The sequence below is a fragment of the Maylandia zebra genome, linkage group LG4 (genome assembly GCF_041146795.1).
Source record: "Maylandia zebra isolate NMK-2024a linkage group LG4, Mzebra_GT3a, whole genome shotgun sequence".
Classification (NCBI taxonomy): domain Eukaryota; kingdom Metazoa; phylum Chordata; class Actinopteri; order Cichliformes; family Cichlidae; genus Maylandia; species Maylandia zebra.
In genome coordinates this window covers 34664789-34678830 of record NC_135170.1, presented here as the reverse complement: position 1 = coordinate 34678830, position 14042 = coordinate 34664789, and the positions used below count along the sequence as shown (strand labels likewise).

Here is a 14042-nt window from a genome sequence, read left to right as displayed (position 1 = left end):
GTGTACGTGTGTATGGAGCCCTTGGGTGCAGTCACTATAGCAACCAGGCTCACACCTGCCTGCTTAACGAGCTCTGCCTGCCACTGTACCAAGATTCATCTTAAACACTTCTCTTTCAACTGCTGCTGTGTCCACAGTGTTAAAGCCATCATTTTACCCTCAAAACGTCGCCATCGTTGTTCTTTTTCCAACATCTTGTCTTTCAAAGCTCAGAGATGTAAACTTTTTAAACTGTGTGGGTCCAAGTGGAGGGATCACATTTTAGTCATTCAGTGATTCAAAGAATATGACCTTTTAATATTCATTCAGATGTTTTCTGACTCTAAATGTTCTTTTCTCATTTCTTAGGTTTTTCTAATTTACAATTAAAACATTTTCAGCTTTTTTCCAACTTCTTCTTCTGTGTAACCTTCAGCTTTTAGCAGTTCAGCACTTTTGTTTTCAGGTTAAATTCGGGTTTTTTTTTTATCTCATTCAAGATTTTTAACTTAAATTCAGTAATTAATTCATTTCAGTGCATACATTCAGATTCAAGCATTCACACTGCAGTTTCTTCAGAAAATGCACTTTCTAGTTCTATTTTATTATTATCTATTCCGTACGTTTTTTGAAAGCCTACTCCTTCAAAACCGTTCAACTTAGAAAAACCATTCAAACACCATTAGATTCCTATTCTTTTGGACACTGTTGCTTGTATTTTTCTCATTTTTAACATTTATATTTTTAATTTTATTCAACTTTATTCAACAAAAATTTCCCATGTATTTCAATGGGGAGACCCTTCAAATTCTCATTCAACTTACTCATTTTTAAACTCTTACTACTTCCACATACATTGACATAGAGCCACCATTCAAACTTTAAAACGAAGACAAGACATTCAACTATTCAACTTGTATTTATCTTTTCAATATCTATTATACTTTTTCTTCAGTTCCAGTTTAAGTTTCATGATGTTTTTTCACCCGTTTCAGAGTTTATAATGGGTGTGTATGGGACGGAATGTTGGGGCTAGAGTGAGACAGCTCAACTGCTAGAGTGAGAGGAGCAAAAAAATTTATCTTAAAATCTTTTTTAAAACTGCTGCTGTGTCCACAGCGTTTGCTCTACAGCCGCCATTTTACCCTCAAAACGTAGCCATCGCTGTCCTCTTTCATCCAATGTGTTTACTATTGTCCTAGGTGTTATGGTTCTTTCATAAATGTCACCAATGCACAGCCTCCTCCCTCCAACTCTTCCATAGACTCTAATGTTAAAATGGCTCAGGAGGTTCGTTTGAAAATCAGAAGAGCATGGTGTCTTTACACTGTCACCACATCCATATAATAAACTCCACAGGCATGAAAACTGAGAATTAGGTAGACTAGACATTGCTGTCGCTCACGGTGAAAGAATTTTGTCAATACGACTTTTACTTTTCATTTGGGAGCGATTTGTTTCGGCCTGACTTTTCTGTTCATTTTAAGCAGCAAAAGTGAGGCGCATGTCTGTGTACGTGTGTATGGAGCCCTTGGGTGCAGTCACTATAGCAACCAGGCTCACACCTGCCTGCTTAACGAGCTCTGCCTGCCACTGTACCAAGATTCATCTTAAACACTTCTCTTTCAACTGCTGCTGTGTCCACAGTGTTAAAGCCATCATTTTACCCTCAAAACGTCGCCATCGTTGTTCTTTTTCCAACATCTTGTCTTTCAAAGCTCAGAGATGTAAACTTTTTAAACTGTGTGGGTCCAAGTGGAGGGATCACATTTTAGTCATTCAGTGATTCAAAGAATATGACCTTTTAATATTCATTCAGATGTTTTCTGACTCTAAATGTTCTTTTCTCATTTCTTAGGTTTTTCTAATTTACAATTAAAACATTTTCAGCTTTTTTCCAACTTCTTCTTCTGTGTAACCTTCAGCTTTTAGCAGTTCAGCACTTTTGTTTTCAGGTTAAATTCGGGTTTTTTTTTTATCTCATTCAAGATTTTTAACTTAAATTCAGTAATTAATTCATTTCAGTGCATACATTCAGATTCAAGCATTCACACTGCAGTTTCTTCAGAAAATGCACTTTCTAGTTATTGTGTGGATGCTTTAAGCATCCACACTATTGAGTTCCTGTTTCTCTTTATTCTTTATTATTATTATTGTGTGGATGCCTTAATAGGCATCCACACTATTGAGTTCCTGTTTCTCTTTATTCTTTATTATTCCGGGTGTTTCCGTACACTTTTTGCCGTGGATCTACTTCCACAATTTTTGTGCTATTTTCACCGTTCAAACTCTAAACTGTTCTGCTCTTTCTGCTAATGCCGGCTATGACTTTTGGTGTTTATTACTATTATACTTTTTAAAATATTACACTTTTTTCCTTTAATTTGTCCCATTGAAATGAATGGGAAACTTCCACAATTCTGCTAAAACTTTCTTGTCTTTGAAACTTAACTACTGCCTCATACTTTCACCTAGAAACTTCATTCAAACTTTAAAATGTTCTCAAATGATTTGGCTATTCCTGTATGATTCAGCTTTTTCAGATCTTCTACCGTTTTAATCTTATCCCTCTTTGAGTTTTCAGTTGCAAAATTGTGATTTTTCAGAAAATACATGCGTTGCTATGGTTGCTATGCAATTAACTCAGAGGGGACAGTGAAACTGTTTGAATTTTCTCTTCATGTCCAAACAACTTCTTGCTACTCGCTCAATTTCCACTCAAGCCCCACACATTATACATCAAAACGTAGGTATTTTTGCTGGCTTTCAGAAAATGTCACTATCATTGTTGTGGGACTTATAGATTTTTTGCAAATCTCCTCAGAGTAACACAAAGTCAGAAAACTCTCCATATAAACTCAATGGAGAGTTTGTTCAAAATCACCGCTGGATTTCTCTAATGAGAGGCATTTTCAAATTGTCATATCTCCTTAACGAAGCGAAGTTAAGACATGAGGCTTGTCCCGATATATCTTCAGACACTCCTGATGCTCACAATTAAAGAATTATTTTCTCACCTATTACCGTTCTGAGATGAGTTAGACTTGATTGAGGGGTGGAAATTTGTCCCTCGCTCAGATTTCATCAGATTTCAATCTCTGGAAATGAACCACTTTTTTCTCTCGTCATATCTTTTTGATGGATTTCCACAGAGCCCTGAAAATTTCCATGACTGTTCACCAAAGCCTGCTGTTTCTTACGGTGAAAGAATGATTTTGATGCTCCATATAGATTTAGAGTTACCAAAGGTTGTTTGAGAGCAAGTAAGGCAGTTTTTGCTTCGCCTCTACACAGTTACAGTGTATTACAAGTCATATATCTTTAATAATTTATATTTTATCTCTGAATTATGAAGACCTGAAGATTCCCCCATCTCTTCTGAACAAAACGATGTCTGAATGACCGTTCTAGCCTCTACGGTTAGGGAATTATGGCCATTTGTTCGAGGGGAATCCTGAATGTCAGAAATACACTGAAGAAAACTCACACCTCTCTCTGTCTCTGTGTGTGTAAGGGCTGACTACAGCAGGTGCAGCTAATTTAACTGACCTACATATACCAAGCCCAGACTCTCCACAGCTCCTGTTCCCTTTACTCTCTGTGTATGTGTGTCTGTGTATCAGTATTTCTCCTATGTTTAGGTATTACTCCTCAATCATAGTATTTCTGCTAAAGCAAAGTACTTCTACTACATCTAAGTACTTTTGCCAAATCATAGTATTTCTGCTAAATCATAGTATTTCTGCCAATTCATAGTATTTTTGCAAAATCATGGTATTTGTGCAAAATCATGGTTTTGGGGCCAAATATTTCTGTTATTTTATAATATATGTGCTGAATATATTATATGTGCCAAATCATAGTATTTATCCCAAATTATAGTATTTATGCCAAATTACAGTATTTCTGATAAAACGCAGAAATAGTACCTTTTAGCAGGAATTTCTACCAAAAGATAGTACTTCTGCTAAATCAGAGTATTTCTGCTAAACCAGAGTATTCCTGCCAAATCATAGTATTTGTACTGAAACATGGTACTTCTGCCCAATCATAGTATTTATACCCAATCATAGTATTTCTGCTAAATCATAGCATTTGTGCCAAATCATGGTATTTGTGCAAAAACATAGTATGTCTGCAAAACCATAGTATATCTCTTATGTTATAGTATTACTACTAAGGCATAGTATGTGTGCCAAATCGCAGTATTTATACCAAATCACAGTATTTGTGGTAAAACATAGTATTTCTGCCATATTGTGGTATTTGTGCAAGAACATTGAACTGTTATGTTATAGTATTACTACTAAGTCATAGTATTTCTGCATTGTTATAGTATTTGTACTAAAACGTAGTATCTCTGCCAAGTCATAGAATTACTGCAATTTCATAGTTTTTTTTAGGAAATCTGTTATGTTATAGTATTACTACTAAGTCATAGTATTTCTGCCAAATCACAGTATTTGTGCCAAAGCATCGTATTTGTATGGAGTCATAGTATTTCTTCGAAATCATAGTATTTCAATCAAATCTCAGTAGTTGTTGTTAAAACGCAGTATTATTGCCAAATCATAGTATTTGTACCCAATCATAGTATTTCTGCTAAATCATAGCATTTGTGCCAAATCTCAGTATTTGTGCAAAATCATAGTATGTCTGCAAAACCATAGTATATCTTTTATGTCATAGTATTACTACTAAGGCATAGTATTTCTGCCAAATCATAGTATTTGTACTAAATCATAGTACTTGTGCCAAATCATAGTATTTGTTGAACATCATAGTATTGGAACCAAAACATAGTATTTGTCCCAAAGCATCGTATTTGTATGGAGTAATAGTATTTCTTCTAAATCATAGTATTTCAATCAAATCTCAGTAGTTGTGTTAAAATGCAGTATTATTGCCAAATCATAGTATTTGTACCCAATCATAGTATTTTTGCCAAATCGTGGTATTTGTGCCCAAATAATAATTCTGTTATGTTATAGTATTACTACTAAGTTGTAGCATATCTGTTATGTTATAGTGTATCTGCGGAATATAGTATGTGTGCCAAATCATAGTATTTATACCAAATCACAGTATTTGTGCTAAAACATAGTATTTCTGCCATATTGTGGTATTTGTGCAAGAACATTGAACTGTTATGTTATAGTATTACTACTAAGTCATAGTATTTCTGCGTTGTTATAGTATTTGTGCTAAAACGTAGTATCTCTGCCAAGTCATAGAATTACTGCAATTTAATAGTTTTTTTTAGGAAATCTGTTATGTTATAGTATTACTACTCAGTCATAGTATTTCTGCCAAATCATAGTATTCGTGTGAATTTGTATACTGTAATATCACTGTATTATGTAGTGGCTAAGTAGGGGCTGTTTACTAAGTGCATCAGTGTAAATAGGTCATCTCTTGTGTTGGAGTGCCCTCTTGTGGCGCCTTTTGGGTAGTGCCTTAGTAAACGGGAACCCTGTAAAAAGTGGCATCAGACTGATTTGTAGTGGAGGAATTTGTTACCAGTTTTCTTAATCTTTAATCTGTATGCATGTTGTAATGCATACCCTGTTCTTAATCATAGAAACCACACCATATCACCTCTCCACATCCTCCTACTGTATGCCATACCTCCCTGTACCATCCATCTGACCGCAATAAACTCCACCTGTGGTAATCTAATCCCTGGATGTCAGCCTCTCCTTCTGACCGAGGATAGTTATAGTATTTGAGCCAAATCATAGTATTTGTGCTAAAACATAGTATTTCTTCCAAATCATAGTATTTGTGCCAAAGTATAGTATTTCTTCCAAATCATAGTATAACTGCACAATAAAGGTTCTTGAGCCACATCAGTGTTTGTGCCAAATCTTAGTATTTCTTCTAAATCCTAGTAATTCTGCTCAATGATAGAATTTCTGCTATGCTTTAGTACTTTTTTCCTATATTGTAGTACTTCTGCTAAGTCAAAGTATTTCATGTAAATCATAGTATTTCTACCAAGTCCCAATGTTTCTGCTAAATCATAAATAATGTTTTAGTACAAATTGTATGATTTGGTGGAACTTTCTGTGTTCCAGCACAAATGCTATGATTTGGCAGGAAAAAAATATTATTTAGTATAAATACTAAGTTTTAGCAGAAATGCTATGTTTAAACTTTAAAAAATTCTGCTATTTCTGCTGATGTGTGTTATGACTTTTGACCATTGAAATGAATGGAACACATTATCAATGTGGTCACTGATTTTGCATGATGGGCTGAGCTGTGCTTTACCTCAGTGAGATAAGCATCCGTTCTCAGACTGGGAGGCCTGGGTTCAAATCCAGCTTATGGCAACATTTCTTTCACTTAACAGTTAAACTTTTTTTAAACTCTTTTCAACACAAATTTCATTTTATTCACCCCTTTTCAGCAAAATTTTCAGTTTTTTTAACCCCTTTTCAGCACAAATCCAAACTTTATCAGCTCTTTTTCAGCAAAAACCTCTTTTCAGCAGAATTCTGCTCATTCAACTCTTTTCAGCAAAATTTTCAGTTTTTTCTGCTGTTTTCAGAAAAAAACTCTTTTCAGCAGAATTCTGCTCATTCACCTCTTTTCAGCAGAAATTCTGCTGATGGAACTCTTTTCAGCAGAATTTTCACCCCTTTTTTTTTTGCCCAAATTCTGCTAGCATAATTGTCAATCTCTCCACCTTTTCTTTGTGAGAAAGTGTTTGGCTCAGTGAGCTAAATAGCTGCCCTTTGATCAGGAGGGCCAGGTTCGAATCCTGCTCAGGGCATCTTTTTTTTTTTTTTTTTTTTTGGTTTCAACTTTTTCAGCTTTTTTCAGCAGATATCTTCAGCCGTTAAGGCATCCACACTGCATTTTCGCAGGAAATGCAAATTTTTCTAGTTCTAGTTGCTTCCGTACACTTTTTGGCACTTAACTACTTCCACAATTTTCAGCCGATTTTCACCGTTCAAATTTTAAACTATTCTGCTATTTCTGCTAATTTACGCTACGATTTTTGCTATTTTTAACTATTATACTTTTTAAAATATTAAGCTTTTTTCCTTTAATTTGTCCCATTGAAATGAATGGGAAACTTCTGCAATTCTGCTAAAATTTGCTTGTTTTTGAAACTTAACTACTTCCTCATATTTTCACCTAGAACAACCATTCAAACTTTAAAATGTTCATAAATTATTGGGCTATTCAGGTATGATTCAGCTTTTTGAAATCTTTTACTGTTTTACTTTTATGCCTCTTAAAGTTTTGAGTTGCAAAATTGTGATTTTTCACAAAATACATGCGTTGTTATGGTTGCTATGCTCTTGGCTTCCAGTGTGCCACTGAAGGTTTTGCAATTTTCACTTCATGTCCGAACAACTTCTTGCTACTTGCTCAATTTTCACTCAACTTCCACAAATTATACATCAAAACGTAGGTATTTTTGCTGGCTTTCAGAAAATGTCACTATCATTGTTGTGGGATTTATAGAATTTTTGCAAATCTCCTCAGACCAACAGAAGGTCTCAAAACTCTCCATATAAAGTCAATGGAGAGCTTGTTCAAAATCATCGCTGGATTTCTGTAATGAGAGGCATATTCGAATCGTCATATCTCCTTAACGAAGCGACTTTAAGACATGAGGCTTGTCCCCGAATATCTTCAGACACCCCTGACGCTCACAATTCAAGAATTTCTTTCTCACCTATTACCGTTCTGAAATGAGTTGGACTTGTTTGAGGGTAGGAAATTCGTCCTTCGCTCAGATTTCTTCAGATTTCAAACTCTGGAAATGAACCACTTTTTTCTCTCGTCATAACTTTTTGTTGGATTTCCACAGAGACCTGAAAATTTCCATGATTGTTCACCAAAGCCTGCTGTCTCTTACGGTGAAAGAATGATATCGATACTCCAAATAGATTTCAAGTTACAAAGCGTTGTTTGAGGGCAAGTCAAGGCAGTTTTTGCTTCGCTCTACTCAGTTATGGTGCATTAGAAGTCAAATATCTTTAATAATTCATATTTTAATGATAAATTGTAAACACTGGAAGATTCCCCCATCTCTTCTGAACAAAACGGTGTAAGAATGACCGCTCTAGCCCCTACGGTTTGGAAATTATGGTCATTTGTTTGAGGGGAGTCCTCACTATGAGAAATAGGCTGCAATAATCCTGTGCCTCTCTGTGTTGCGTGTGTAAAAAGAGGCACATGTTTTGGCGGGAAAAAGTACACAGGCTCTCTGATTGGTGGATTCAAATTCAGCAGCTCCCAGGCTGACCTAGAAACTTACTTCTCTCTCCCTGTGCATTTTTTTGCTGATTTTTTCATTTAACAAGTATATTTGAGGGACCCTCAGCATGTTCAGCATTTTTTCAGCTGTCCATTTTGCTTTTCCAATTTTTCTGTTTAACTGATTACTATTGTGCTAAATCATACTATTTCTGCTATTTTATAAGATTTGTGCCTAATATAGTATTTCTGCTAAATTACAGTATTTCTGCTTTTTATACTATTTGTGCTAAAACATAGTATTTCTACTAAATGTAGTATTTATGCTTAATCATACTATTTCTGCTTTTTATGGGATTTGTGCCTAATATAGTATTTCTGCTTTTTATAGGATTTTTGCTCAAACATAATATTTCTACTAAATGTAGTGTTTATGCTTAATCATCCTATTTCTGCTTTTTATAGGATTTGTGCCTAACATAGTATTTCTGCTAAATTATAGTATTTCTGCTTTTTATACTATTTGTTCTAAATTATAGTATTTCTGCTTTTTATAGGATTTGTGCTTAATATAGTATTTCTGCTAAATTATAGTATTTCTGCTTTTTATAGTATTTGTGCTAAAACATAGTATTTCTACTAAATGTAGTATTTATGCTTAATCATAGTATTTCTATATATTTCTGCCAGGTCCCCAGGCAGCCAATCCTCTGTGAGGACTTAGACATTCAAATTTTCAAATCAGGGCCTGCACGGTTTCCCAGCCAATCATATATGTGTCCTGAGGCATTCAAATTTGCATATTGGGGCCTTCATGGCTTCTAAGCCAGCCAATCATATCTGAGGGCTGAGGAATTCAAATCCACAAATCAGGGCCTACACGGCTTCCCAGGCAGCCAATCATATATGTGGCCTCAGGCATTCAAATTTGCATATTGGGGAATTCGTGGCTTCTAAGTCAACAAGTCATCCATGTCGTATATCTCTAAAAATTCACATTTTAATGATAAATTGTTAACACTGGAAGATTCCTCCATCTCTTCTGAACAAAACGGTTTAAGAATGACCGTTCTAGCCCCTACGGTTAGGAAATTATCCGTCTAAACAGCCACTCTGATTGGTGGATTTAAATTCGGCAGCTCTCTCCCTCTGTGTGTGTGTGTGTGTGTGTGTGTGTGTTTAGTGGGAGAGAGAGGACCCTGCCCTTATTTGGCAGCACGTCATTGTAGGATTTAAATTGAATATAGTTAGACTGGTTGACTGAATTGGATCTTGTGTGTGTGTCTCTCTGTGCATGTGTGTTTCCTCATGTGTACATATTTGTAATTGTGTGGCTGTCATAAATTTTTTTTCAGATTTTTGTCATTTAACAAGTATATTTGAGGGACCCTCAGCATGTTCAGCATTTTTTCAGCTGTCCATTTTGCTTTTCCAATTTTTCTGTTTAACTTATTACTATTGTGCTAAATCATACTATTTCTGCTATTTTATAAGATTTGTGCTTAATATACTATTTCTGCTTTTATAGGATTTGTGCTTAATATAGTATTTCTGCTTTTTATAAGATTTGTGCTTAATATAGTATTTCTGCTAAATGTAGTATTTATGCTTAATCATATTATTTCTGCTTTTCATAGGATTTGTGCTTAATATAGTATTTCTGCTAAATTTAGTATTTCTGATTAATTATAGTTTTTCTACTAAATCATAGTACAGTATTTCTGCTTTTTATGGGATTTGTGCTAAAACAAAGTATTTCTACTAAATGTAGTATTTATGCTTAATCATACCATTTCTGTTTTTTATAGGATTTGTGCTTAATATAGTATTTCTGCTAAATTATAGTATTTCTGCCAAATTATAATATTTGTGCTAAAACATAGTCTTAATTTAAAATTACAATATTCATAGTTCATCACAGTGTCTCTGGTAAATCACAATATTTCTGCTCTGTTGTACTATTTTTCTAAATCATAGTGTTTCTGTAATGTTTAAGTATTTTTGGCTAAATATATTCTTTCTGTTATCTTATACTATTTCTCCTAAATTCTTGTATTTTTGAGAAGTTATCATGTTTCTGGTAAGTTACAATATTTCTGCTAAATTCTGCTATGCTATTGTATTTCTACCAAGTATTATGTTTCCTCTAAGATATTGCAGTTCTGCTAAGTTATTCCATTTTAGCAAAGTTCTTTTGCTTCTGCAAAGTTTTTACAATTTCTGCAACTTTTCAGCTTTTTCAGCTACTTTTTGCATACAGCTTCAGCTTTAAAGCATCCACACTGCATTTTCGCAGGAAATGCAAATTTTTCTAGTTATATTTTATTCTGTATTCCGTACGTTTTTTGAAAGCCTACTCCTTCAAAACCGTTCAACTTAGAAAAACCATTCAAACATCGTTAGATTCCTATTATTTTGGACAACATTGCTTCTATTTTTCTCATTTTTAACATTTATATTTTTAATTTTATTCAACTTTATTCAACAAAAATTTCCCATGTATTTCAATGGGGAGACCCTTCAAATTCTCATTCAACTTACTCATTTTTAAACTCTTACTACTTCAACATACGTTGACATAGAGCCACCATTCAAACTTTAAAACGAAGACAAGACATTCAACTATTCAACTTGTATTTATCTTTTCAATATCTATTATACTTTTTCTTCAGTTCCAGTTTAAGTTTCATGATGTTTTTTCACCCGTTTCAGAGTTTATAATGGGTGTGTATGGGACGGAATGTTGGGGCTAGAGTGAGGCAGCTCAACTGCTAGAGTGAGAGGAGCAAAAAAATTAATCTTAAAATCTTTTTTAAAACTGCTGCTGTGTCCGCAGCGTTTGCTCTACAGGTATGATTTTACCCTCAAAACGTAGCCATGGCTGTCCTCTTTCATCCAATGTGTTTACTATTGTACTAGGTGTTATGGTTCTTTCATAAATGTCACCAATGCACAGCCTCCTCCCTCCAACTCTTCCATAGACTCTAATGTTAAAATGGCTCAGAAGGTTCGTTTGAAAATCAGAAGAGCATGGTGTCTTTCCACTGTCACCACGTCCATATAATAAACTCCACAGGCATGAAAACTGAGAATTCAGTAGACTAGAAGCTGCTGTCGCTCACGGTGAAAGAATTTTGTCAATACGACTTTTACTTTTCATTTGGGAACGATTTGTTTCGGCCTGACTTTTCTGTTCATTTTAAGCAGCAAAAGTGAGGCGCATGTCTGTGTACGTGTGTATGGAGCCATTGGGTGCGGTCACTATAGCAACCAGGCTCACACCTGCCTGCTTAACGAGCTCTGCCTGCCACTGTACCAAGATTCATCTTAAGCACTTCTCTTTCAACTGCTGCTGTGTCCACAGTGTTACAGCCATCATTTTACCCTCAAATTGTCGCCATTATTGTTCTCTTTCCAACACCGTATCTTTCAAAGCTCAGGCATTTAAACTTTTTAAACTGTGTGGATCAAAGTGGAGGGATCACATTTGAGTCATTCAGTGATTCAAAGAATATGACCTTTTAATATTCATTCAGATGTTTTCTGACTCTAAATGTTCTTTTCTCATTTCTTAGGGTTTTCTAATTTACATTTAAAACATTTTCAGTTTTTTTCCAACACCTTCTGTGTAACCTTCAGCTTTTAGCAGTTCAGCACCTTTGTTTTCAGGTTAAATTCGTTTTGTTTTTTTTTGTTTTTTATCTCATTCAATATTTTTAACTCAATTCAGCAATTAATTCATTTCAGTGCATACATTCAGATTCAAGCATTCACACTGCAGTTTCTTCAGAAAATGCACTTTCTAGTTCCCATATATCATTGTGATGTTGTTTATTCTGTTGCTCTTGTTCTCTTCTGCTTGTTTTCCTTTTTCTTTCTCAACAGGTGATCCAGGTGATCGATATATGCATTTTTTTTCCTGCCCATTCTGTTGGTTTTTGTTTTTTGCCCTTCTCCCCCGTCCCTCTTCTCAGCTGTTTCTCTTTCTTTCTCCCCTTCTTTCCTCCAGTCAAGTCTGTCCCGTATTCAGCAAGTGAAAATAAAATAAACAATAAAAGGTGAATCAAATGGACCATTATGGCAAGGCTGGGATGGTCAATTTGGTAAAGTAAATCCGTTGGGCATCTTTCTTTGCCTTTAGACAACAATTCTGATGGCAAAAGAGCCAAACGGGACAGGCAAAAAAAAAAAAAAAAAAGAAAAAGATTAATGTGGTAACTGTTATTTACATCATACCTTTACCTACGGGTGTTTCGTTTCTTAAGCATTTATTTCAAATGACAGAAAGGCATTTTGTGTAAATTAAGATGATTTCTAACCTTAAGACCTGAGAGACTTATTTTCATCAGCACACCTCAAAAATGTTTGAAAGCCATTTGTTGCAGTGAAACAATGTTTGTTTTCTATGTTTTCTGAAGAAAAGACACCGCTGCTGTTTGAATTGTTTCCGTTTTGGTGTTTGTTTGTTTTTTAATTCAAATGTTTCTCATTTAAATTGTTTCTGTAAATAGTTTCTCATTTGACTTTTTCAAATGAGCTGCGGCGTCTCTTTGACAGAAACAATGGTCTGGTTGAAAGGCGTCTGTGTTAGAGAAGTAACCAGGCCATTGTTTCTGTCAAAGAGACGCTGCTGCTGATTTGAATTTTTCCAGATGTATTTTTGGATCATTTCACTGAAATGATTGGCATTTAGTTCCATTGCATTAGATTATCATATATATATAAGGCCTTCAAATTTTTACAGTTATTTCATTTTATCTCATATCAACATTTTTGAGAACATTTTCTGATCAATAATCTACAATTATCCTAAAAAAATTACTGTCCAAAATTTGGGCACATATATTGATGATACTGTGAAAGTATACGTTAAATATACCAACTACTTTAAACCGAGTACTGGCTAATATGAAAAGAAAAATTGTGGCAAAAAGTTTCATATATTTCATAAAAAACTTCACATTGCAAAACACAACTAATGACGTTGCTTCAGGTCGAAGGTCATTATAATTCACATAGTATGCCATTACACCCATAGGTAAAGGCATGATTTGCAAATAACAGTTAACAAAACCAAAAGTTAGCACAAACTATACACTGACCTGGAAGAGTCTGATAAAAGTTTAAAATATACTAAGAGGAATTACAATGCAAGAATGTAGGTTTTTATGTAGCTCTGTTTCGTCTATCCAGTCGTTAAGTGATGACGTGACGAATCCTACTTCCGGGCCTAAAGTAGTCTGCGTTTAATATGGCTTTTGTGTTGTTAACATGTTTAATGTTTTGTATTTTCTTCTATTTAATCTCAAAAAGCTCCTAAAACAGTCAGTGATCACTGTTGACCTCCCTCGGCTTTTATTACCGCTAATCATTTATTTAAGCTCAGTTTTTAAAACCTTACGATGTAACTACAGCCCAGCCCATGCAGCAGTATATGAACGACTAACCTCGTATTGTGGATGGATTGTCTCAGTTGTTCTCCTGGCTGAAGTTTGGTCCTTTTACAGCATCCTGCCATGCGATTACATTTGTTCCTGACCACCGAGAACACTCACGTTAACTTTTATCGAGTGGAAAAAAAAGTTAGCTTGTTTATATTATGCTAACATAGCTGTGTCGCTAGCGGTCACGTAGCACATCATTATATACCAGCTAGCCAAACTTCAGTAACCCTACAAACGTCCCTGCTGTTTAGTTTTCTGTCTTCATTTATGTTGGAAGTGATAGCAGAGCTGTACGTTTTAATTTGTTTCCAAAACCCCGCAGTCAGGACATGCTATATTGTATTTAGATAGAAGCTAGCGAGCTAACTTCCTGCTAACTTCTAACTCCGTTAAATGTCATAA

The 14042-nt window shown here is 34.9% G+C and overlaps 1 protein-coding gene across 1 annotated transcript in view; it reads right to left on the bottom strand.

Annotated features, from left to right (window-relative positions):
* Positions 1 to 14042, bottom strand: part of LOC101465567 (C-reactive protein-like) — a 57008-nt gene extending 42966 nt beyond the window's left edge. Inside the window, exon 1 of the mRNA XM_076883454.1 lies at positions 13644 to 14042. The gene's annotated coding sequence lies outside the window, so the exon portion shown is untranslated. The remainder of the gene's footprint in view (positions 1 to 13643) is intronic.